We start from the raw sequence: 25404 nt of genomic DNA, 5'->3' as shown, positions 1-25404 counted from the left end.
ACAACTCTTTTGATAAACGCCACCATCCCTCAATCCTTGTCACTGAGGCGTTTGTCCTGCTGCAGCCTCTGCACCTGCTTCCTTCTAGAGGGGCATGTGGAGACACAAAGAATGCCTCCTGCCCCTCCCTCTGCTGTGATCCCACTCACGGTGCCGCCTTCCTGGCCTTCGGACGCCCAGACGTGTTAGAGGATAATAGGGCTCCATCCCAGGGGACTCAAGCGCTGGGTCAGGACTAGAAGAGGTGACTTACCAGACGCGTTCCAAGTTGCAGATCTTATAGCAATGTCGGTAATAATAAAATAATATCTCAAAGCGATATTTATACACCCATGTTTACCGCAGCATCGTTTGCAATGGCCAAAAGGTGGGAGCAACCCAAGCGCCCACTGAGGGATGAATCGATAAAGAAGATGTGGGCTATACACACAACAGAATATTATTCAGAGTATTATTTCTTTTCAAAGATTTTATTTATTTACTTTAAGGGGGGGTGAGGAGCAGAGGGAGAGGGACAAGCAGATACCACGCTGAGCGTGGAGCCCGACGCAGGGCTCGATCTCACAACCCTGAGATCAGGACCCGAGCCGGAATCAAGAGTCAGATGCTCAACCAGCTGAGCTACCCAGCACCCCCAGGATATTAGTATTTTTAGACAGGAAGGAAATTCTGGCATATGGTACACACGGATGAACCTTAAGGACGCTATGCTGAGTAAAATAAGCCAGTGGCCAAAAGGCAGCTAGTGTATGATTCCGCTTCTACGAGATCCCTAGAGCAGCTGTATGCAGAGCCAGGAAGGATGGTGGGCGCCAGGGGCCTGGGGGGCGGACGGGGGGACGTTAGTGTTTACTGGGGACAGAGTTTCAGGGTGGGCAGGTGAGAACGTTCTAGAGAGGGCTGCACCGGAACGTCAACATACCTAACGCTACGGAACTGGACACCGGAAGATGGCTGTGATGGTCAATCCTGCGTGATGGGTATTTCACCCCAATTAAACAGCCACTTACTGAGTGTTATCAAGCAACCCCCATGATAGTAGGTCTGGTGACGTGCAGGGCCTCCCCAAGCCTTGAGCCTATGACTGGCTCTGAAGTCCCACACCAGCCTCAGGCTCACTGGCGTCAGAATATAGAGGTCCTGAGATACAGAAACACTTCCCAGCCGGGACGGCTGTCTGCGAGGGAAGAACAGGCAGCCGGGTAGGCACTGAGCTCCCCGTCCCTGGAGGTCTGCAAGGGGAAGTCGCCCATTTATCAAGACCTTTTGGAGAAAGTCTGTGCAGGCTTCTTGAAGGAGAGACTGCCACAAGTCACCTGGCAGGGGGTCCTGTGGGGAGAGGTCAAGGGCAGCTCACGTTGGCTTTGGGTAGAGAGTGAGGCCGTACAGAAGGAGGACAGCGAGAGCAAGCTCCAACCGCTTTGGAAAATGAGCTCTTGGCGCTTCCAAGTACACGATGTCGGAGCATGCAGAGCTGACTGGGCCCCTCGCCCAACCACCTCCATGTGCAGCTGGGGAAACTGAGGCCTAGATGGGAAGGCCCGCGCCTCAGATCTCTGCACGGCCAGCACACGCTCGACCCACAACTCAAAACACTCTCCCCCGTGCGAAACCGCTATGCTAGCTGCAAATTCCCTCCGATTCACTGGTGTGGGTCCTTTGGGAAACAAACTTGATGTCTCTGACCTGGGCAACAATTCCAATGGTAGGCATCCTGGTTTCAGGGCAGCGCACACACGTGCTTGCTTCCAGGGCATTCTCCCTGGTGCCTGGTCCGTTGAAAAAGACATCAGACACAAACAAACCACAACCACACGAGGCAACACTGCCGAGTCTCTCAAATATGATGAAAGCATCCGGGAGCCAAAGGTCACACCGTAGGCTTCCATTTATGTGCGGCTCACACAGCCGAACTCCGCTGTTCGAAGTCAGGATGTCAGTCATCTGGCTGGAAGGAGGCATGCAAGGGGCTTCTGGGGGCTGGGAACGTTCTGTTCTCGAGCTGGGCTGTTACCTGGGTGATTCGGTTCCTAAAAACTTAGCGAGCTGCTGACTTATAACGAGCAGATTTTTTTCCTCAATAAAAAGGTTTTAAAAAGACGTCAGATCCTGGAATCCCCCGTCAGGCAGCAGACACCAGGACGACGGTCTTGACAGACCTCCAGTGGGTGAGACCAGCACTTTCAGTCCTATCACTTGATCCCGAGAAAACTCTCTGAACCACGAAGATTTATGTGCAAAGGCATCTGGCCAAAGCATGTCACACGTCCATGAACACACACAGCACACACACCAAAGGGAAACAGCAGACCATCCAAGAGCCCCTGGGTCAGAGCCACGACAGGCCCCGGGGACACACGGAAAGGCCGGGGATGGACACCCGCACATACCATTCACCTCACTGGGCTGGACCCACGAGGGACCTACCTTCCCTCTGCTTTTCGGTCTTTTGTTAAGTTCTCTGAGCTAAGGATGTTATCACTTCTGTAATTTGGAAAGAAACAACAGAGAGCTCACTCCTTACAGCGGCCCCACCCCCAGGACAGGAAAGCAGGCCCAGGGGCCGGGCAAAGGGCAGGCACAGGGAAGCACAGGCCTCCTGCCGCTTTCCTGGAAAACGAGGGAGGCCTCCCGCCTTCTCTGCGGAGGGGGAGCTGAGGGAAGGGGCAGGTCTGCGGCCCAGGCCGTGGGAAGCCCGCCTCCTCTTAGTCCAAGCGTTCCAAGAGGCACGGCTTTATCCCTCCCAGGTAGAGAGGGGTTCATGAAGCAGGGAAGACACCTCCCAGACGGGGCTCCCCAGGACCAGGCTCGGGCCAGGCCTGCGTTCTGGGCACCAAGACAACGAAGGGAGCCCTCCCACTCAGGTTCTGCCGTGTCTCTGTGCCCCACAAAAGATGGGGTGCTGCAAGTGGGACGGGGTGCCCGGGTGGCCCTGTATCTGCCTCGCCTGGAGGGGAGGCCAGGCTCCGGTGGGCAGATGGCTCTGCAGGGTCAGGTTTCTGCCCCGTTATTTAAAGCCCGGCTCCTGGCTCCTTGGCGGGCGGGCAGGGGCAGCCGCCGCCTGCGTGACTAGGATGAGAAATCGCAATCCTGACTGGGGCCGCGTGCCTATGGCAACTGGCGTTGTGGCCTTGGAGACTAATCTCCAGGCTGCCAGTCCACAGGGGCCTCTGCGGGCGGGGCCCCAGCTCCCTGCGGAGGCCCTTGGCCGGGGAGGGGACCAAGCCCTCTCCCAGGCGAAGACCGGGCGCCTGACTTTGCAGGGTCACAAATTCCCAGGGCCACAGCCCTGGCCACACCCCCACTCGTGGTCCCACATGTGGAACGTGGCCACTATGCACATACACCACCATCACACTTCGTTGGACACGGCATGGGACCCAGGACAGGTGCTCCCGCTGTGGGAGAGTCCCAGGCTGGGGGGGAGGGGGAGGGAGACAGGACAAGGACAATAAAATAGGCTATTAAGAAAAAAAGATTAAAACACTGTGATACATCCTGATTCCAACGGCAATTACGTGGGTGTCTACAAGGTAAAAACTCATCACGCTAGACGCCTGAGATTTATGCGTTTTACAGTAAGTTACATGTCAGTGAAAGGTAAAAAATAAGTGAGTTGCAAGCAGCACAGGCTAGCGGGGGGGGGGGGGGGGGGGGGGGAGTCAGGGGAGGTTCCTTGGAAGAGGTGACACCTGAGCCCAGCGGAATGTCATGCCACAGGGCAGCAGGAGTTTGCAGGGCTAAGGAGCAGGGCCCAGGGAACCGGGCCCAGGCTCTGCTCATCTGCAAGGGGGATGACCACCCTGCCCCCCACAGTGCCCCCCTCCCTGGAAATAAATGCTGAGCAAATACGGCGAGACCCGTTTGAAGGAGTGCCAAATTACTGGCTGCCCGGGAAACCCAACCACCGGCCCAACCACCGGCCCAGCCGCCCACGTGTCTCGGCTGGGCCTGAGCAGGGTGGTGGGTAGGGCGGGGCGGGCCCTGCACGGCTGGAAGGGCCAGGTCGGGGCAGGAAGTGGTGGGCAGAGAGACAGGCTCGGCCATGAGGGCCAGGTCAAGGACCTTAGAAGGTCATCACGGAGGGGGCAGGAATCACTGAAGAGTTTGGAGCAGGGGCAAGATGTGGTCAGTTTGGGGGATCCCAGCAGGATTCGGCAGACACGGAGATAGAGCCGGGGAGGGGGTAGTAACCAAGCTTCTGCAATGGTCCAGGCCAGAGATGGCCAGGTCTGAGGCAGAGGGCAGCAGCAGGACAGAGGGGAGGGTGGCTGTGACCAAGGAAAGGGCAGAGATTTGTGACAGCGTGGACGGGGGAGTCCCGAGGAGGGGCCACCTGGTGTGAAGCCCAGGTTTCTGATTCTGATGACAGAGTGGAGGATGGTACCCCCAGCTCAGAGGGAACAAAAAGTCGGGTGGACCAAGAGGCAGAGCCTTGGGTCAGGAGGGCCACCTGTAACCTGATCAGGGCTGGGGGCTAGGTGGGGGGCTCTGGGATGAAGGAGCAAGACCTGAGAGATATGGGAGCCGCAAAGGCCCCCAGAGACAACACAGTGGGAGAAGTCAGAGGGAAACTGAGGATGGGGGAAAGTCAAAGAATCAGGGGAGGGAGAAGGGTGGAAAATTGGAGGTCAGGAGGCTGGTCAAGGGACCCAGAGTAGGGGTGCCTGGGTGGCTCAGTCGGTTAAGCACCTGCCTTCTGCTCAGGTCACGATCTAGGGATCCTGGGATCGAGCCCCGCGTCGGGCTCCCCGCTCTGCAGCGAGCCCGCTTCTCCCTCTCCTCCCTGCTTGTGCTCTCTGGCACTGTCTTTGTCTCTTGCTCTCAAATAAATAAAATCTTAAAAAAAAAAAAAAAAAAAAGAAGAAGAAGGGACTCAGAGTAGTGCAAGGGCTGGAGCGACACACCGGGGTGGGGGTGTGCAGGGGAGCGCAGAGGGCTCCAAAGGCCTTCGTTCTCTAGGATGAGAAGACTGGAACCAATGCGGTTGGACAGACACACACACAGCCTTCCCAGGTCCTTCCAGTTAGATCGCAGAGCCTGAGCCAGGAGCCTCTCCGCCCAGGCCCTCTGCCAGTCTAGGATGATGCAGGGTCCCTACCCCATGGTGGCTTCATTCCACTGGATGGGGAAGTGTTTGCAGGACAGGAGAGGGAAACCACAAGCCAGCCCAGGGAGGTGGTGGTCTCACCAGCCCCCCCCCCAACAGGACGTGCACACGCAGGGACAGGAATTTTGTTTTGATCATAGCTATGCCCTAGAACCATAGCAGGCACTCCATACATGCTTGCTTGGTGGACAAACGAGGAGCTCGAAGGAAGTCCAAGTGCAGACGGCAAAATGAAGCTTAGTCAAACTAGACCATCCTTGGCCTCCGCGGCCCTGCCCGGGCACTTCCAGCCCCACCACGTGGTGTCCCCCTGCCACCCTGTCCACACCAGGCAGGCTCCTCAGCGTGAGGACCAGGGAAGTGGCTGGGCTTGGGGGTCCCCACTCAGCTACCACCGGCCTGTGACGTCAAGGGAGGCTGACACGCCATGCCTCAGTTTCCCTGTGAGCAAACTGGCGCCGCCGACTCTGCTGCCCTCAGCATTTCGAGGACAGCAAGCTGACGTGTGAAGAGTGTCTGGCACGGGGCCCGGAGACCACAGGCGCTCATTAAAGGCACAGCGGCGCTGCTGTCCCGCCCTGACATCACTGCGTCCCATCAGCTCCAGCTTAGCTCACGCAGCTCCTCTGACAGGCAGCACGCGGGCACTTCTGCTCCTCCAAGTGAGGGGGCCCTGGGTGGGAAAGGCAGGCCGGGCACCGGGCTGGGCGGCAGGGGGCCTGACACCTGTCTCCCCCCCACCCCAGGTTCGGGCTGACCCTCGGCAGCTCAGGCGCGTGGGGCGAAAGCACGGACCGGTTCTCAAGCATCTGGAGCGCTTGGGGGCTGGGTGTCAGGAGGTGGTGGGAAGAAGCCAGCACTGGGGTCGTGCCAGCCCCTGGGGCGAGCGCGTCTCCCGAGAGCCCCCCTGCCAGACGTAAACAGGCCTTCTCAGAAGGATGAGCAACGTGCATGAGGAGGATCAGGCCCTTTCTTGTCGGGAAAAGGCTGGGCGGAAAAAAGCTAATCACCGTGGGTGATCTAATCCCAGGGCTCTGGCTCACAGGCTCCCCCCCAGCCAGCCCTCCCCAGCCAGCCGCTCCCTCCCTCCCTCCTGCCGCTGCCTATCCCACTCAGCCCAGTCCACCAGAGCTGGGGGCCGGGGTCCCAGGGAAGGCTCTGCCCTGCTGCAGGTTGTGCTGGGGAGACCTGGCTTCTAATTCCAGACACCACCCCAAAATGGGGCTCAACTACCCCTTTGGAAATTTCTCCCAGGACCTTCTTACCCTCCACCTCGGGTGAAAGGACCACCACGCCCCCTCCCCTGGCATCTGACCTCCACACCTGCCCTGATCCATGCCAGGGCAGTCGTCACTGCCACCCTGCCCCCCACCCCAATGCCCCCCACCCCAATGCCCTTACCCCACACCCCTTGTTCCTGCTCCTTTAAATCCCAAGGCCACAGCCTGCAAGACCCTTTCCTCCCGCACTCCCCATTCCGGGACCTCCCCTGCTCCCAGTCCTGGGCCCATGCGCCCCCGTGGGCGTGGGCAGCACACTCATCTGTCGGATGCCTGGGGCTCCGACTCATTACCCGATACTATCAGGGCACCTGTATGCCCCAGGCCCGGAACTGGGGGCAATTCAGGCCCAAGCCCTGCCCCGGAGCTCCCAGGTGGGAATGGAGAAACGGAAAGTTATAAATGGTGATGGCACTCTGGAGAGGAGGCCATCTCCGTTCAGAGGTCCGTTCATGAGGAATTTGTCAGATACACCTGCCGCCTGGAGCCCCTCCAGGCCCGCTCGTTGGCTGTGCGCATGCGTCAAACCTACGGCCCGTCCACCCGTGCCCCGTGCGGCCCCTTCCTCCCACAAATACTTCAGTATCCGCTCTGGCCACCCGGTCTGTCCCGGGGGCATCGTACTGAAGTCCCCACCGCCACCTGCTGGATCGAGGGCTGGTTCACGTTAATGACCTGGTCCCTGGGGGGATGACACACTTTATCTTGTGGCTGGAGGGTTGGTCACAGGCACAGACACGCAGGTGCACCAACACCCCCCCACACACACACAGCTTTTCGCACTCCATCACATTGGCCGCCTCAGGATCCACAGGAGAAAAGCAGGACAGGGCAGGGCCCACCATCCGTCCCTTGCTGGACGATGGAGGTGCAGTGTGTACGTGACCTTCCTATGATTACACAAGAACCCCAGTGGGGGAGTCAGGGCTCTGTGGCCATGTTCACGCAATGCCTACAGGGGCTCATGTGCAAACGCTCACTACTGCCCTGCTCTGTGCTCACCACTCCCTCACTTGGGCGGGGAGAGCCTGGCCACCTTGAGCCACCAGGGACAAGCCAGGCCCACCCGAAGCTGTGGGCTGCTGGTAGGATTCCAGAGAGTTTTCCCCTGGGACGGGAAGAACCTGGAGGAGCCCAGTCCAGGCCACACCATCCCCTCCCTAGAGTCCAAGGACCCATGACACAGCAGCCCCTCACCAAAGGCCAGTCCTTGTGAGATCTGGGTCTAGTCAAGGCTCTGCCAACCCAGTGGCTGTGTGATGCTGGTGACTAGCTTCCCCTCTCTGGGCCTCAGTCTCTGCCTCCAATAAAGACAGACATCCACGGCATCCTGCCCCTTCCACCCTCACAGAGCAGTGATGGGAGGTGAAAGCAAGGCCCAACAGAGCCTTTCTTTTTTTTTTTTTTTTTTTTAATGATTTTTTATTATATTATGTTAGTCACCATACAGTACATCCCCGGTTTCCGATGTAAGGCTCGATGATTCATTAGTTGTGTATAACACCCAGTGCACCATGCAATACGTGCCCTCCTTACTACCCATCACCGGTCTATCCCATTCCCCCACCCCCCTCCCCTCTGAAGTCCTCAGTTTGTTTCTCATAGTCCATAGTCTCTCATGTTTCATTCCCCCTTCTGATTACCCCCCCTTCTTTATCCCTTTCTTCCCCTACCGATCATCCTAGTTCTTATGTTCCATAGATGAGAGAAATCATATGATAGTTGTCTTTCTCTGCTTGACTTATTTCACTTAGCATTATCTCCTCCAGTGCTGTCCATGTTGTAGCAAATGTTGAGAACTCGTTCTTTCTGATAGCTGAGTAATATTCCATTGTATATATGGACCACAACTTCTTAATCCAGTCATCTGTTGAAGGGCATCTCGGCTCCTTCCACAATTTAGCTATTGTGGACATTGCTGCTATGAACATTGGGGTGCATATGGCCCTTCTCTTCCAACAGAGCCTTTCTATCCCAACCCTACCTTGGCCTTGGGCCTAGCTGAGACGCCACATCACATCAGGGCCATCGTTACCATCAGCAGCTGTATGACTGCCCACTGCTGTGCTGTGAGTGTCCTTTCAAACCCCCGCAGCGGCCCTAGAGCACAATGGCTTTTTTCCCACTTGACAGATGAAGACGGGGATGCTCAGAAAGGCTGAGTAGCTTGCCCAAGGTCACACAGCCAGAAGAGGCAGGGGCCAGCTTCAAAGCAAAGTCTGCCGAAAGGACCAACCTGCACCCAATCCATGACCGGGTCCACGAAGCAGCACCCCCAGACCCCTTCCCCAGGCCTGGCTCACTGCGCGGCAACTGGCATGCAGATATTCACAGAAGGGCTCTTTAACACAAGCTCCTTTTCTGCCTCCCCTAGAGGGTGGGGAGCTTCAGGAAAGGGGCCAGGCTTCCGGTCTGGGGTCACAGTGAGGCCCCAGGAGGGGCTCCTGGAGGCCCCATGAGTCCTGAAAACCAGAAGGGACCCCAAAGTGTGGAGACATCCTTTTCTGAGCCAAAAACAGGGCTGAGGGCCCAGGAAAGGGTCCTTTCTGCCAAGATCATGGGCCTTTCAGAACAGCGGGTGGGTTACAGAGACGGCATGATTTCAGAAACTGCCTGCCCTCCACACCGACCCCAGACTCTGGGTCACCCAGCCCACCCCTGGCTCCCACCACCCATCTGCAGCAGCAGAGCCCAAAGCGTGGGAGCAGCGAGTCCCTAGTTTCCTGCCCCAAAAGGACCCCCATCTGAAGCCTGGGACGAGAAAGGCACTCCTCTTCCAAAGCTGTGGCCCCTGCAGAGGTGCAGGTCGGTGGGGAGAGGTCCCAGGCCTTACTCCTGGTATCCTCACACCCCCGTCCAGGGCACTGTTTGGCTTTCCAAGGCCTGCAGCGGGAGAACCCTCCTCGTGGGACTGACATAGCTCTGAGCTGGCTCTCTGAGGCGGGTGACACGAACCTGGACGGGAGCCAGTTCCAGCATCGTGCAGCAGGCCGACCTGCCTGTCCCCTCCCCCAGGCCCACCCTCCCAATAGTCTCCAGACCTCTCAGCAGCGCCTTGAGGGGGGACACAGCCCACACAGCAATGACTCAACAACAATGCCAGGATAAACCCAGGGCCTGCATCTCCGAGACCGGGTCCACCCGTCCCAAGAGGGTCACCACCCAAGACATCCCACCGGCTCCCTGTCAGGGTCTCCTGGGCTCTCTCCTTAAGCAGATTCTTCCAGAATGTCAGCCCCACCCTGCTGACTCCGAGGACTGGGGCTGCTGGGATTTACCTGGACACATAATGGGGCTTCGGGATTACCCTGATGGCATGGGTTTCCAGGACAGAAGCCAGCACCCCTCTCTCTTGCCTGTCTCCGGGGGCCACCAGCCATTCCTACGCACCACTGCAACCAACCACGTTCCACCTCTGGCCTGTGGGCAGAATGTGCAGCCCCCCCCCGTGCTACACTCCTTTCTCTCCTCGCCTGGGGTGTTTTAGAGCCCCTGACCCACCCCCCATCCCTGCCTTCCGCCAGCGGTTTGGCCTCGATGTGCCCACCCAGTCTCCTGGAACCGGCAGACAAAGGAGGCTCCAGGCACCCCCAGGAGGGCAAGGAGCCCCAGCCAAGGAGTCACGAGATGTGGTTTTGGATCCTGATCCTATTAACTCTGCAATCGGCCAGGTGCCTTCCCAGCCCTGGCCTCAGCTTCCCCATCTGAAAAGGAAAGGTCGTCCCCCTATCCTAAGGTCCCTTTCAGTTCTAATGGTTCGTGGGTCCATAGCACAGGGCATGGCAGACGCCATCCAGGAAGCTCGGGAACAGCAGAGGTAAAAGGGTGCCTGAGGAAGGTGGTGGGAGGGGGCGCCAGAGAAGCCCCCCCACCCCAGCCCTGGGCATAAGTCCCGTGAGCCAACCTGAAAGACCCAAACCCAACAGTTAACATGTCTATGGAGAATTGGCAGCAGCTAAAGCAGAAGGAACGGCTAACCCTGCATGGGGGTTAATCTGGAAAGGCCAGTCCAGTTGAGGCTGGCTTTTTGAAACTGAGGGGTAACATACACACGGTGAAATCCACGCTCTTTGGCGGGAGTCCTATGAGATTTTATAAATGGACCCTCCAGTAACGGCCACCACAATCAAGATACAGGGCAGCCCCATCAGCGCCCCAAATTCCTCCATGCCCTCATCAACCCGCCCCCAAGCAACTCCAGATCTGTTCCATCCCTATAGCTTTGCATTTTCCCAGATGCCACGCGAACGCAACAGGGCATGGCTTTCTGGGTCTGCCACCTTTCAGCCAGCCTAACTTATTAGCTCCTGCAAGTCGCCCGTGGTTTTTAACACTGACTCGTACCCTACGGTCTGAATGTACATACGGGGGTTTGCTTATCCATGCACCACCGGCCGGACACTTAGATTGTCTCAGGCGTGGGGCAATGATGAATAAAGCCTCCTCAGACATTGCTCTTCTTCGGGTTCTTATGTAAACCTAAGTTTTTGTTTCCCTTGGGTAAATACCGAGGACCAGAACTGCCGAGCATATGTTTTAACTTCGCAAAAAGCTGCCCCCAAATCCACAGAGACACTGTTAGTGGCGGCTAGTGGGCTGGGAGTGGGGGGGGAGTGGAGAGGGACTGCTAATGAGTATGGGTTTTCTTTTGGGGGTGATAAAAATTCTTCTGGAATGAGACAGCAGTGACAGTTGTACAACCTTGTGACTTTACTAAAAACCACTGGATAGAATACTTTCAAATGGTGAATTTTATGATGTGACAATATGTCCACGAAAATAATAGATAAACTGTTTTCCAAAAATGGCCATACCACCTTATGCTCCCACCAGCCGTGTCTGAGGTCTAGCCCAGGCCAGTTTTAAAGGGAAGATGTTCCATAGCTGGTTGCAGGGAAGGGAGGGACAAAGGCCCTGAGGCACGATCGAGTGAGCCCTGGGCGACAGGCCTCCTGGGCTGACCAGAAAAGACGTCTCTGGATGGGGAGGGGGGTCAGGGAGAAACGCTAGGTGACTGGCACTGCCCTCCACAAAGTGGGATCCCCTAAGTCCCCAGACAGTCGGTAGTAACTCTGGGCCACGTAAGAGCCAGGCACCCATGATCTAAGTCCCCGCCCTACCTGTTGGGGACAGGGGTGCTCCACATCCCTCTTCTTGCTTCTGGAGAAACGAAGATGTCCACACTGGTCTGGGCCACGGGGCGCAAAGAGGGGCAATACCTGCCCATTACCATTCCCAATCCCCTTCCTCCCCAATAGGCACACCTCTATCTTTCCAGATCCCCTGTAGTTAGGGGGCACCACAGGACCAAAGTCTGACCTGTGCGAAACTGGAGAAACCCCTGAGGAGACCATGCATGAAGGCAAAGCTTTGAGAGTAGAAGCATTCTGCCCTCACTCCTTCCCTCCATCTGGACCATGGGTGTGAGGTCTGGAGAGGAAGCAGCCACTCTGTGACCAAGAGGCATAAGCGTGAAGACAAAATCCAACAAGCTAATCAACATCACATGAGGTAGCACTTCACCCTTTCTAGGATGGCTATAATGAAAAAGACAATAGCAAATGCTGGTAAGGACGTGGAAAAACTGGAACCCGCACCACTGCTAGTGGGAATGGAAAATGGCACAGCCATTTTGGAAAGCAGTCGGGCAGTGCCTCGGTATGTTAAACATGAAACTGCCATTATGACCCAGCAATTCCACTCACAGGAGTTTCGCCAAGAGAACAGACAGGACAGCTCACACAAAAGCTCATATGCAACTGTTCACAGCAGCGCTATCTGCGACAGCCAGAAACGGAAACGACCCAAATGTCCCTCAACCGATGAACAGATATGCAAGAGGCGGTCCATCCACACAAGGGAATATTATTCAGCCATAAAAAGGAACAGACCTCTGACACCTGCCACAGCATGGATGAATCTCGAAAACGGGATGTGGAGCACAAGAAGGCGGACGCCGAGGCAACAACTACAGTATTCCACTGACATGAAACGTCGATAGACAAATCTATAGGGACAGAACGTGAGTCACTGGTTGCCAGGGGCTGGGGGACGGGGGAAGCAGAGGGCTGACTACTTCATGGGTCAGGATTTCTCTTCCGGGTGATGAAATGCTCTGAAATGAGTGGTGAAATTCATACAACGACGAAAGCACACTTCAGTGTATGCTTCCAAGAAAATAATTTTTAAAGGAACCGAAACGATCTAACGAGCTAAGGGAGGAAAAGAACCGAGCCGAGGGCATCGCTGAGCCTCCATCCCAGCCTCCAACTGCCTGGCCACGGGTTCTCCTCGGGAGGTAAAACATAAAGCCCTTGTCAATGCTGTTCAAGTGACGTTTTCGATTACCTGGAGCCAAACGCGCTCCTAACCACAACCCGGTCCCCCTGTGCCACCTGCTGGGACTCGAGGGGCCTCTGCACATGGGCCAGCACCTGGGCCGGGCTGATGGTCGGATTTCAGCGAAACGTTAGGTTATCCCAGTCACCGCCAGCAGCCCCCAGAATGCCACACATACGTACACACATACATACACACACACACACACACACACACACGTGCACATACACAAGCGTGTGTCTAAATAGCCCAGGGGATTAACTGTCCCGACACTCCACACTTGTGCTCTCTCCACACACACCAGCTGCCCTTCACAGAGGGGAAACCCCCCAAACTGGGCTGCACCCAGCCCTGGGAGACACAGTGTCTTCCCCCCACCCCCGCCTGCCCCATCACCCTCACCCACCACCCGCCAAATGCCTCTGTGAGCCACAGCCAGGCTGGCAACCGGGGAGGATGGGGGTGAGCCAATGAGAATCAGTATGGAAGGGTGGAGAAGGCCCCTGACCTTCCGAGGCCCCACCCCGAGTGCCCTGACACCTGGCCGGCTTCTAACTCACTTAGCAAGTTTGTACTGGATGCTCGCTCTGTGCCAGGCAGGGTGCTGGGGGCAGGGAGCTGGGGGGGCAAGGCACCAAGGCCTGGACCCAACGGAGAGTGACAGACAAGTCCAAGGACAGTCGGAACACAGGACGTGATGAGGGCTATGCTAGGGGACATTCAGGGGTTGTAGGAACACAGAGGGGGGCACCTCACACAGCCTCGGAAGGGGGCACAGGGAAGGCTTCCAGAGAGAAGGGCCATCCGAGCTGAGACCTGCCAGTAAAAATCAGCCCGATGAAATGGACCGGGAGCATGAAGTACTTTCCAGGGGGAAGCAACACCACACAGGGAAGCCAGACAGAAGCACAGCACGTTCCAGAAACCCAGGGAAGCTCACGGGCTGGCAAGGAAGTAGGCAGGGCCTGGCCATGCCCAGTTTGGGAGTGAGGTAATCAGAGGAAGGTCTTCACCTGGACCCAACACAATGCCCTGAGCTGGGCCCCACCGAGGAGCACCCCCCGTTTCTGCAGGAAAACACTCACTCGGCCACAGGCGCGATCACTGATCACTCCTGTCTCTGGACCCTTACACTGTTACGCCCCCGAACTCCCCGCTCCCTCCCCCCACCCCTGTACTTGCAATGCCCACCCCAGACTGCTCCTGGGTCTAAACCCCACCCATCCTCCAGGGGCCAGTGAAAAGTCACCTCCTACAGGCTGCCCTCAGGCATATCCCTACAGGAAAAGAGGGCTCTCCAAAAACCCACCACAGAGCCACTGTCCCCCAGGTAGCCCCAGCCCCAGGGGACTAACCAGGTCCACCCTGGGGTTTTCCCAGCTGGCAAAAACAGAAACTGAGGCATGCACGCTCTAGGCTCCTTGGGCAGAGGAGGTAAGAGCATAGCAGGGAAAGATGGCATCCAGTTCTTCTCTGGGAAGGACTGGGGCCCCCAGAGAGCGAGACTCTGGGGTCATCATGCGACAAGGTGAGAAAACACTCTTAACTGGAAGAGCAACCAGCTTCCCCCAACCGAACGTGCTGATCCTCCCAAGAACACTGCAACGTAGGGAGAAGCACCCTCATGTGCTCAATGAGGCTCAGAGAGGGAAAGTCACTCGCCTGAGACCACACAGCACCTGGGCACTTAGAACGGGGACTTGAACCCATGTCTGGCTTCAAAGGCCCTGCTGGCTCTATGGCGCCCCTGCTGGCAAGGAGGGAAACCTGAGGCAGGTAAAGGAACCCCAAGGAGGGGCTCTGGCCTGTGATCCGGGCCGAGGAAGAGCATCTCTCCCCTGGATATGCAGGGCAATGGACCAGGACCGGAGGGAGGATGTGGTCAGCCTATCCGCCCAGAAGCCAGGATGCACACGGGGAACAGGAGCAACCACCCCCCCTTCCCAAAGGCCCTAGCTCTCCCAACCTGGGCCTCTCTGCTGAAAGCCGGCACACCTGAAAAACCAGCTCCTGGATAAACACGAGACACCAGACTGGCCCAGTCATAAGACCCCCCTGAAGCCCGCCAGGACCACCTTGGAGCTGGGTGGGTGGGCAGGCAGGGGTTCTGCCTACTCCAGGGAGCCACCCAGGAGCACCCGAGTATGGGCCTCGCCTGCTCCAGTCCTCCCAGGCTTCCCACCAAGGTACAGCCCAAGAGTTGGACTGGGGGTGCGGGCTTTGAGACCGGGCCGGGAGAGTCCGGGGAGGGGGGCAGGGGAAGGGGAGGGGTGCTGGGGGCTGCCAGGCTCACCGGGAAAAATAAATGACTTGTTTACCAAAAACAAAGTTAAAACCCTTCCAATCTCTCAAGACACCTATGCGTCCCTCTCCTGTGGGGCGCATAGGACCTGGTGGGCTGCCCTCCACTCAGACGCCACCGCTCATGATGCGGTGGGTACAACCCTGCGAGGTACTGCTGTCTCCCTTCTCAGATGGTCAAACTGAGTCTCAGCCGACCTGGCAGCTGTCCAACTCACACAAGGCGGGCAGACGCCAGAGCCAGAATCGGCCTGACTAGAAGCTTCCGTGGCCAACCGAAATCTCAGTGATGCCCACGGAAATGTTCACAACAGCCACTGTCCATGCAGCGCGGACCACGGGCGGAGGTGGACGGCAAACGTTGTTATTTAGAACCCTAGCTGGTAACATGGATAAAAGTGGCCCTACTTCGGCTCCAAGGAGGGACACATGTCCCCACCTCCTCCCCGTCGGCAGCCCCCCTCTGTGGAGGCCCACCGGCTTGTGTGGCCACAGCTGAGTCCCTCACTGGCCCCGTTTTCCCGTTTACAGATGACTAAACCCAAGCACAGAGATCTGAAGTCACTTGCCTGAGGTCACACAGCCCCCTTCTAGGGGACCCTAAATCACGCTCCCGACTTTACCGCTGGCCTCAATGTCCTTTCCTACCCACCCCCCATCCCGAAACAAGCCCTGCTCTTGTTTCAGGAAAACAGAGAAGTTCTACCCCAAGTTAAAAGGCTGCAGGAGTGGAGACCAGGGACACACGGCCAGGGACCACCCCCCCCCGACTCCGGGCCAGCGGGGCAGCCGGAGATGGGGGGAGACACCACCGGGCACAGACGGCTGCCCTTGCCCGCGCCCCAGCTGTCCTGGCCTCAGAGCATCATTGCCCCAGGAGCCCACCTGCACGGCGGAGGGCTGTGTGGGTGTGAGGGCGGCTGTAGGCAGGTGTAATTTCATCAGGGGCTTGCTGGCTGTGTGAGTCACCAGAACCGGAGGATGAAATTCTAGCTCTGCAGACAGAGGTGTGCACCTCAATGGGGGTGGGAAAGGGGCGCAGGCAGTGCCTTGGTGAACAGGGGCAAAAGGTACCCCTTCCTCTGGGCTGGTCCCAAGCGGGACTCTGCAAACCCAGGGTCCCTGACCACTGCCGCCACCGCCATCACAGAGCAGGGGCAGCTATGTGGCCCAGCCAGATGATGGAAGGCTACTCAGCTACCAAAAGGTCTAAGAAGCCAGACTCAGGCTGCATTCTGTGTGACTGCAATTACATGACATTCTGGAAAATGCAAAACTACAGAGAGAAAACACACAGTGGTTAAAAAAAAAGAGAGAGAAAGAGGGGTGCCTGAGTGGCTCAGTTGGTTAAGCGTCTGCCTGCAGCTCAGGTCATGATCCCAGGGGCCTGGGATCGAGCCCCGCATCGGGCTCCCTGCTCAGTGGAGATCCTGCTTCTCCCTCTCTCTCTCTGCCTCTCCGAGCCCTGGTTGTGCTCTCTCTCTAATAAATAAATAAATAAATAAACAAAAAAAAAAAAGAGAGAGAGAAAGAAAAGAGAAGGAAGACAGAAAACACACAGTGGTTGCCAGGGACTGGGGGAGGGTAAGAGGCTGGCTGCAAATGAGCTTGAGGGAACTTTCAGGGGTGATGGAATGTTCCACATCTTGACAGGGGCTGGGCTGCGTGATGTGTACAATGGTCAAACCCCTTGGAAAACACACTTATTAAAAACTTGAGCTTTTCACTGGATATCCCTTATCCCTCGACAAAACAGAGAACAACGTGTAGGGTGAGCCCCTCCTACGTGCAGGCCTGGGGCTGGATGCCAGGACCTGAGACCCTGGAGACCTGCGGAGGGGGCGGGGGAGGCATCTGTAAGTTTCTACTGGCTGGTGGAGTGACAGCCAGATGGATGGACAGATACAGACTCCCCTCTATGGTGATTCTGGCAGAAGCCAGAAAATGTACCTTGAGACTATCCAACCCCCCCAATACCCCAATCGGCAAAACAGGCCTGGCCCCATCCAAACCTCCAGGAGAGAAGCCGCCTGAGGGGTAACCCCAGCTCCTTGCCTCCAGCTATGGGCTCAGGCTTCCCACACCATCTCCACTCCGGACCTGCACTGGGGTGACCCACATATCTATGCTCTGGAAGCCCCCCCCCCCCCATCACAGCACCTGAGGCTCAGGCAAGATCCTTTCCACTTCACAGGTGAGCACACAGCCCAGACTTGGGGCAAGGGACATGGCCCCCAAGACCCTGCCCCTTACTTCCTGGCTGTAGTCAGTCCACAGTCCTGGGGCCTCAGCACAGCACAGAGGCTGGGGGCTGCATCGACAAGGCATCCCTCCAAGGGGGCTGACCCTCAGGCCTATGACCCAACCCAGCGGAGACCCTCCCCTACCAGCCCTGCCTTCCCCAAGGCAGGATCTCTAAGCCTCCCACGGCTCAGGCCTCGCTCTGCACACCCTGACTGCAAATCCTAACTTGGGTGTCTGATTCGGTGTACCCCACAACTTCCCTTCCCCTCCTCCTCCTGCCACAGTGGCATGGAAATCTCTGAAAACCAGGGTTTCCCAGACTGAGGATTCCTGAGTCCCCCGCACCACCCAAGCCTCACAGGGGATCTGGACTAGAGAAAGCCCGACCAAGGAAACTGGATTCAGTGCTGCCTCATTCGAACCCAGACCATCCCTGGCGATCTGGGTTGACCCCCGACCCCCAACTCCAGGCCCAATCCCGCCCTGAGCCTCTCCCCAGTCCCCAGCAGCCCCACCGCCCAGAGGTCATAGCTGTAGGGCTGCCAGATAAAACACGAGATCCTGGTTCACCTTCAGCGAAACAAACAAGTCTTTAGTATAAGTTACGTCCTCGATCCTGCATTATCCATGGCTTATCGGAAATCCAAATTTAACTGGGCAACCCTATTTTTATTAGCCAGATCTGGCAACCAGAAGCAGGTGGTCCTGAAGGAGGGAGACAGGTGGGTGCAGAAAGAGCTCTGGGTTGGCCAGGCCTGGCTGCGGACCAAGAGGAAGGGGGTCAGGAGCAAGAGTTCTGCCTGAGACACCCCCACCAATCATGGCAAGCCCGGGTAGGGACAAAGTATGGCCTCAGCTCGTTCGGCAAATCTCACACCCCACAAAGTGAATGAGGGCTCAGCCCCCTTGCACTCCCATCCTGGAGGCTCTGCGCCCCTCGGCTGTCATCAGCCATGACCCACAGCCCTGAGTCTGAAAAGACAGAGTATCTACCCTGGTGAGTATGAGGATCAGAGAATCCCAGCCAGACACGCCTGCCAACAAGGGCCCTGGGAGCCAAGTGAGGGAGCCGGCCCCCCTTGGGCCCCGCCCGGACACCCCAGGACCTACACACAGAAGCCTCCATTGTAACCTGCCACAGAACAGGGAGCATCTCACTGCCTTATGACCATTTTCTCTCTTCCAGTTCTCCCACAGAAAACAATCCTTCCACTACTCCGCCCCTGCTTAGGAGTTCCTACTGGGAATTCCCTTGCAGTTGCCCCACGGGTCCAGGTCTCCTGGGCCCCATGCCCTCCCAGAAGGTTCTGAGCCCCTGGCCCCAGGTCCTGCTCCGCTCCCCAGTGTTTGTGAAATTAACCCTGCAGGTTCCCGGGTGCCCCTTGAGGCCTCCGCGAGACCGTGGAGCCGGGCACACTTCCCTGCTCGTCCCACAGAACCTGGCTGCGAGGCATCCCAGAGATGCCCGCAAACAGCCAAGAGTCGGGCGACTGAGAGGGGCAGGGCTGAGGACATCGAGCAAGCAGAGCCCCAGGCTTGGGTGTGAGCAGAAGACACAGGCTGGGGTAATGGTGAAAGGGGGTCCCAGGAAGCTCAGGGGAAGACCCTGGGATTCTCCCCACTGTGTGGGGGGCCTTCCCCAGAGATGGGGATTCAGGATAACGGGAGGAGCTGCTTGGCCATGTGGGCCAAGGCCCTGAAGCCAGACTTCATTCATTCCCTCAAGTAGCCATCTGATGAGTGTTTGGGTACCAGCCCTGGGGCACCAGGGAACCCAAAGCAAGCCTCGGTCCCTGCCCTGTCCCTAGTGCACTCGGGGAGACAGATGTGGAACTTCTGAGTGAGAGCAACACCGGGACAGAGGATGGACAGGACATCATGGGGGGACACAGAGGTAGCACCTTGGCCAGCCCTGGGATGCCAGCCCGAAGACATGACAGCCACAGAGAGGAGACGAGAAGGGCAAATCCTGCCACCCCCACCCCTCACACCAGCCAGGTCGGGCCATCAGAGGAAGTCTCCCATCCTCTCAGGGAAAGATGGGAAGAAGCTTCGGGAAGAGGAACAGCCTATGCAAAGGCCATTCAAGAAAGCGGCGGGATTCAGTGAGCCCGTGGAGGAGGCGGTGGGCGGACAGAGGAAAGCCGGAGCAGATGAACCCGAACCCACTCCAAGGTCACCTTAGGATCTCAGTGCCCCAAGGCGTCACCCACCACATCACCCTGAGATCCTCACCTGGGGTTTCTGATAAGCCGGCTGCCACCAAACTGCGCAGGCCCCAGCTGCTGGAGACAGGCTTCTAGAACACTGCCTCCGAGACCCCTATCATTATGTGTGCCTTTCCGACTATTTCCAAGCATCGAACGCTAACCACCACCACCACCGTTATCAAAGCTAGCCTGGCTCTGGGAGACTGCTTTCAAAGAACAGATAAAAAGTATTTGTGATTAATACGCTGCACGGAAACGACCCTTCCTCCAGCATCTAGAGAGCAGTGCCCTTAAGTAGGTTAAACACGCCCCTACAATGCTCTCTTCGAGACCCAATTTTGCAATCTTCGGCCCCAGGTCTCCCGCATTTTAAACATGCGGGCAGCGAGTGGCCACAGAGTTCCCACCTTTGTTGGTTCCTCTGCTGGGGTCCTCTGGGACCCTCTGAGTCAGAGCCTCAACCTTCTAGGTGACTCGCAGAGCAGGCTACGGAATGGGGTGTGGTCTTAAGCCTCTCACATCCCAAAAGCAGGTCGGGGATTCCAACATCCTGTCACCTTGGAGCCAGGTCTGTCCCTTGGTCCAGCGGTCCCTGTTCAGAAGAGGTCAGAGTCTACCTCGCAGCCTCCTGGGCCCCTTCCCGCCGTGGGTGGCTCGTGACGGGCACCCAACCACCCCCATCGCAGCCACTCCTGTGCCCAGACCTTCCCCGCCAGAAGCCACCAGCAGCCACCAGCCTCCCAGTCACTGCTACGTCCTGCTCCGAATAAATAATCAATGCCCGTGCCCTTTCCCTTTGGGAATGACGCTGCTGAAATAAATGGCTGCTTGGAGAGGCACCTCCCAAGCCCCGAGGACCCGGGCAGTGCCAAGGAGCAAGCAGTCCCAGCCACGGGGCAACCATATCCAGCCAGAGGAGGTCAGAGTGCCTTCTGGCCGCCCCTTCCTCCCACTTCGAGCAAACGCCCACTCCTCTAGCGGTCCACGCCAGCCCCTCACCCCAGCTACTGGGCCCGGGGCAATCCCAGGGCAGTCCCACACCCCACATCACCAGTACCATACTCCGTCCAAGGCTGGTGCTTCCCCGCAGGCCTGGCAGCGAGACCCCCTCACTTGGGCTGTGATGGGGACACAGGAGCCTCCCACCCCAGGTCTGGTCCCGAGAGGCTGGGTCACATGGCCAGATGTCCAGGGCTCCAGCAAGGCCAGGAGGGCAGAACTCTCAGCTGCAAGGTCCCCCCCTCTGCCCTGGGCCCCGGCCAGGGCATCGTCCCTCTCCCTGGCCGCAGGCCTGGGGCTGGAGCCCAGGACAGGCATCAAGCCCATCATTTCCAGGGACTCAGGATGGGGGGGTGGGCATCAAGCACCCCGTGGCGCTCCACAGGCCTCCCAGCCCATGTGCAGGAACTCGGAGACCACCCACATGCGGGGCACCCCCAACTTGCTCTTCTGGAAGCTTTGTGGCCCCCACTGCCACCCTCTGAGACTCTTCCCCGCCCTCCTCCCGAGGTTCAGCTGCCACCACTTAGGCCGGCCCCCTCCCGGGGGGCCCGGACAGGAACCACTGTGCCGGGGCAGTCCTCGCTGTGTCGGACTCAGCCTGCGAGTGGGGGGCACGGGCCGGGAGATGGCCCAGCCCGAGGAAGGCAGAGGTGGGGGGGCGGGGACCCGCGGCCTTCCCAGCCCCCTCTGCTCCCACACTGGCGCCCGCCACCGCGGGCAGCACGACTGACCTCATTCGCCAACCGCAGCAGCCTGCGGGCGCCCGCCGCCCGCCCCGGGGCGCCCCCCACCTCCAGGAGGGCCGGGGGTGACAGCTCCTGGCTCCCACCCCCTCCCGGCAGGTGGGGGCGGCCGGCCCTCCCCTCCCCCCGGCCCGAATTATAATCCCAGTCACGTGCCTCCCTAGGCACCCAAAAGCCGGACCCGTATTCTGGAACACCTTGAGGGGGAGGGGCGGGGGCCACGGGGGTGGGAGGAGAAGGGGAGAAGGGCCTCGGCGCCCGCCCCCCGCAAAAGTTTCTCCTACCTTGGAGGATCCCCAAGCGCTCCTGCCAGCGGCGCCCCGGCCCCGGCCCGCGGCCAGGACTCAGCCTCCTGCCGCTGCCTCCTTAATTAATCCGGGAGAATGGGGGAAGGCGCGGCGGAGGGAGGCGCGGCGCGGCGCGGCGCGGCGGGGGGGCGGGGGGCGCGGGGCGCCGGCCGGGGAGGGGCCGCGGCGGGGGCTCTCGGGCCGGCCGGGGGGCTGGCGCTCGGCGGCCCCCACCCCCGGCGCGGGCTGCGGCGGAGGGCGGGGCGCGGCGCGGGGAGCGGAGCCGAGAGCGGGAGCGCAGGGAGGCTCTTTGTTCTGTAATCCCAGTAAGATTGCCAGCCATTCGCCCCGGCCCTAATCCCAGCCCCGCGCAACACCACCCTCCATTGGCTGCCATTTACATACGGGATTAGCCCGCCCGGCCCGCCCCGCGCCCCGGCCTGGGCACCGCGGGGGGAGCGCCGCGCCCCCCGCCCCGCCCCCGGCGCCCCGAGCGCGCGCCGCCCCAGCGCCCGCCGCCAGGGGGGCCTGCGGGAGGGGCGCCCGCGGCCTCGGCGCCCCCTGGCTGCCCGGCGACGCCCGTCCGCCTCCCCAGCCCCCGTCGGGGGGCGGATTAGGAAGCCGGGGCGCTGGGGGCCCGGGCGCGGGGTCAAGGTCACTCGGCGGGCGCGGGGAGGCACCCGGGAGCAGAGGCCAGCGCCCGGCGCGGCAGCGGCTGCAGAATTGAAGTCGGCTGGCTGGTCACTCCCACCCTGCCCAGGTTAGCTTCCGGTGGCTGGTCCAGGTACCTCTTTCAGCCTTTGTCCCCGGGGATGTGAAGGAAGGCAGTGGCATGCCCAAGGTCGCAGCAGATCCAGCTGGAGGCTCCAAGGCCCATCTTGTCTGGGCAGCCCTCCTTCTGATCCCCAGACTCGGGCTTTTGCCACCCGCTTCCCCTACCATACCAGCCGTCCTATGGAATCAGGGAGCACACGTCCCATCCTCTCGAGAGCCAGAGCCGTGCATCTTAATTCACCACAAGGAGTGTGCCCCAAGTCCTGTGTTAGGCCCTTGCTATGCTGGGCACTCCTGGGAGGGACGCAAGCCAGGCAGGCCCCAACCCCAGGGAGCTCCTGGCCTAGATGGAGAGAGCCAAACAGAGACTGAGAATCTTCCAGGTCCCAGCAAAGCCCACGAGGTCTTCCCCCAGCCTCCTGCGACCCTGCTGGGCACACAGCAGGCACTTGGTAAAGGATAAACGTGGCCGACCAGGTCTAGCCCACAAGCTCATCAGACAGAGCTCTTCCTGCGCAGGGCGGGTCCACAGTGCACAGCCCAAAGCCAAGCCCAGAAGGAGCCCACCAAATGCCTTGCCCACAGCGTTGGCCAGCGGAGTGGGGACTGGGAATGAGGCCACGATGTCCCCTCCATCCCACACTGCCCTTTGCCCTCCTGGGGGTACCTGCCTATCCCCGTCATCACCGGGAGGCCTGGGGACACCTTGACAGCCTATCGTGTGGTCCCCTTCAGACCCACATCCCCACCTGCCCTCTGCTGGCCCTGGTGTGGCAACATCACTGAGGGGAAGAGCTAGGGTCTAGACATCGTGTGGGTTCAAATGCTGGCTCTTCCTCTTAGCGCCAGATGACCTTGCGCAAGGCACTTCACCTCCCTGCACCTCCATTCCCCCTTTTTTTGCATCCTCTCAGTAAACCGCCGTGTGGCCCCACAGATGACGGTGATGGTGGGCGCTCTTTTTAAGCGTCACTAAGCCTGTGGGGGATGTCTTGTACTGGCCTCCTTTTACGATGAGGGAAAGTGACTTGCTTAGGGACATACGGCATGTACTTGGCGTGGCTGGCATTGTCTCCATAGCCCCGGTTCAGCCCACTAGCCTACGGTCCCTCCATCCCATCCGGTCCCTCCATCCCATCCGCAGCAGCCCATGATGTGTTGGAGGTAAGGCGTGGCCTCCGTGGGCCCAGCTGGGGTACGCTGGTCCCCGGAAGGGCCGGCTGGTTGGGCTGTTGGTTTCTAGGGAGAATGCTTTCCGGACCCCAAATCCTGGGGCAGAGAACCAGAAGCCTCTGTATCCCCGGGGCCACCACCGAGTCCTCCGGGGAGCTGAGCCCTGATGGGGGAGGGAGCATCAGTGTGTGCTCAGTACTGCCCTCTGCAGGCAGAAACCAGAGCAGCAATTACGTGCGTGGAGCGCTGGTGGTCCGAGGTCTCTTCCAGCCTCTGGGCTGCTCTTTGAGTCCAGAACAGCCAGCCTGAACCCCACCTTGCCCAGGCAGACTGGGGGCAGTGTGGTACAGCAGAAGGCCTTGGCCCTGCGTGTCTAGGCCTCACCCACTATGTGTGACACTCGGGCTTCACGTGCTTTGTGTCTTCTAAGCTGAGTCGATTGACCTCTCTGGGTCTGAGCTTCCTCATCCATAATATGGAGACAAGACAGTCCTTTCTCTGTACGATGGCTATGAGGACTGAATGACATATGACATGGGAAAAATGCTTGGTGTAGTGCCTGGTGTGTAGTGGGCGCTCCACAAAGGGTAGTGCTCAGTTTTTAATCTGCTGGCTTCCTCTAGGGGCAAAGTCCCAGTCACTGTCTTTGCTTGAACAGCTCTCTTGTGCTCTTTCTGTCTCTCAAATAAATAAAGAAGATCTTTAAAAAAAAAAAAAAAAGCACATTTGCACTGGCCCTGCCTCATCCTCCGTCAGGCCTGGCCGCATCCCCCATACTCCACAGACCTGGAAACAGGCTCCGCTCACTGCCTTCCCCTGATCAACCTCGAAGCCATGGGACTCCCTCCATCCCAAAGCCTCCGTGCTTGTCATCTTCTTGAGAACCCTACCGGCAGGTGGGCCCGACAACCCCCATTTCACAGATGGGGATACAAGAGGCCAGGGCATTTATGGAAGTGAGTGTGTCCCTGGGCATTCTGTATCTCTGGTCCCTCCGGGGACTCCCTGGCAGGAGCTGGTCTCTCCCTCCTGGCCCCGTGCCTATGTTCCCTGGTCTCCCACCAGCAGACCGGCCAGCAGGGGAAGCTGCCCGCCGGGACTCAGCCCCCACACACCCCTGGGGTTTGGGTCCAGTCCTGGGTCCGTGACCTCCTGCGTGCATCATTTCCTTTCCCATGATTCTGGGCCACTTCTCCCAGCTCCTGGCTCCTTAGAGGTAAGACTTCAGGGGTCAGGGAACAGATAGAGGGACAGCCCTGCTGCCCCTAATAAGGTGATCCTTAGCTTAGGGCAAGCCTCCAGGGAGCCTGGGACTGTGCTGCCCCAGATATGACCACAGGGGCCAAAGGTGGGGACAGTGAACCCAGTACTTTCATCTTACAGGTAAGCAGCCCGCATTATGGAGAGGGAAGGACTGGCTCACAGCCGTCCCACAGTGCGTGTCGGGGATGGACCTCAGGACTCCTGATCCCCGACCTGCTGCTCCTTTGCACCCTCTCCGTGGGTTTCATTGGCTTTTCAGGAAATGATTTTCTCTGATAATTAGTATTTATCCTTTTAAAATAAGACTCGAACAGCTTCTGGAACCAGCTACTCCTTTCTCTTCAGAGATTATCTCCTGTTCCATCATGAAAATCAAAGGGAAAATAAGATTCAGTGTATGGAAATGGGCTTTGAAGGTGGTGTGCGGGGGTCCCCTCAACAAGAGCAGACAAAGTGGGTGTAGACTCTGGAGTCTAGCTGGGGGCGCTCAGGCGATAGGGGGGGCCACACAGCACCCGAAGGTAGGTGATGGGCTTGCTGAGGGGAAGGTGGGGGTCCTGAATCTGTCACCCAGATCCCCCACCCATCCACCCACCCACAGACCAGGCCATCCCTCAGGCCACCAGCAACTTCTTTCATTCCCAAATCTGTTTCCATGGCCGCTAAGGACAAAATCAT

The 25404-nt window shown here is 58.7% G+C and overlaps 1 protein-coding gene across 3 annotated transcripts in view; it reads right to left on the bottom strand.

Moving 5' to 3' along the window:
• The window catches only part of GTF2IRD1 (GTF2I repeat domain containing 1), a 103698-nt gene extending 81808 nt beyond the window's left edge, over positions 1-21890 (bottom strand). Inside the window, exon 1 of one of the 3 annotated variants that reach the window (XM_045786160.2) lies at positions 21514-21890. The gene's annotated coding sequence lies outside the window, so the exon portion shown is untranslated. The remainder of the gene's footprint in view (positions 1-21513) is intronic. The other 2 variants (XM_045786161.2, XM_087868259.1) reach the window with 2 other exon arrangements.
• Positions 21891-25404: the final 3514 nt, after the last annotated feature.

Source organism: Ursus americanus, chromosome 2 (genome assembly GCF_024610735.1).
Source record: "Ursus americanus isolate L20-20 chromosome 2, mUrsAme1.1.p, whole genome shotgun sequence".
Lineage (NCBI taxonomy): Eukaryota > Metazoa > Chordata > Mammalia > Carnivora > Ursidae > Ursus > Ursus americanus.
This window is presented reverse-complemented; position numbering and strand designations above follow the sequence as displayed.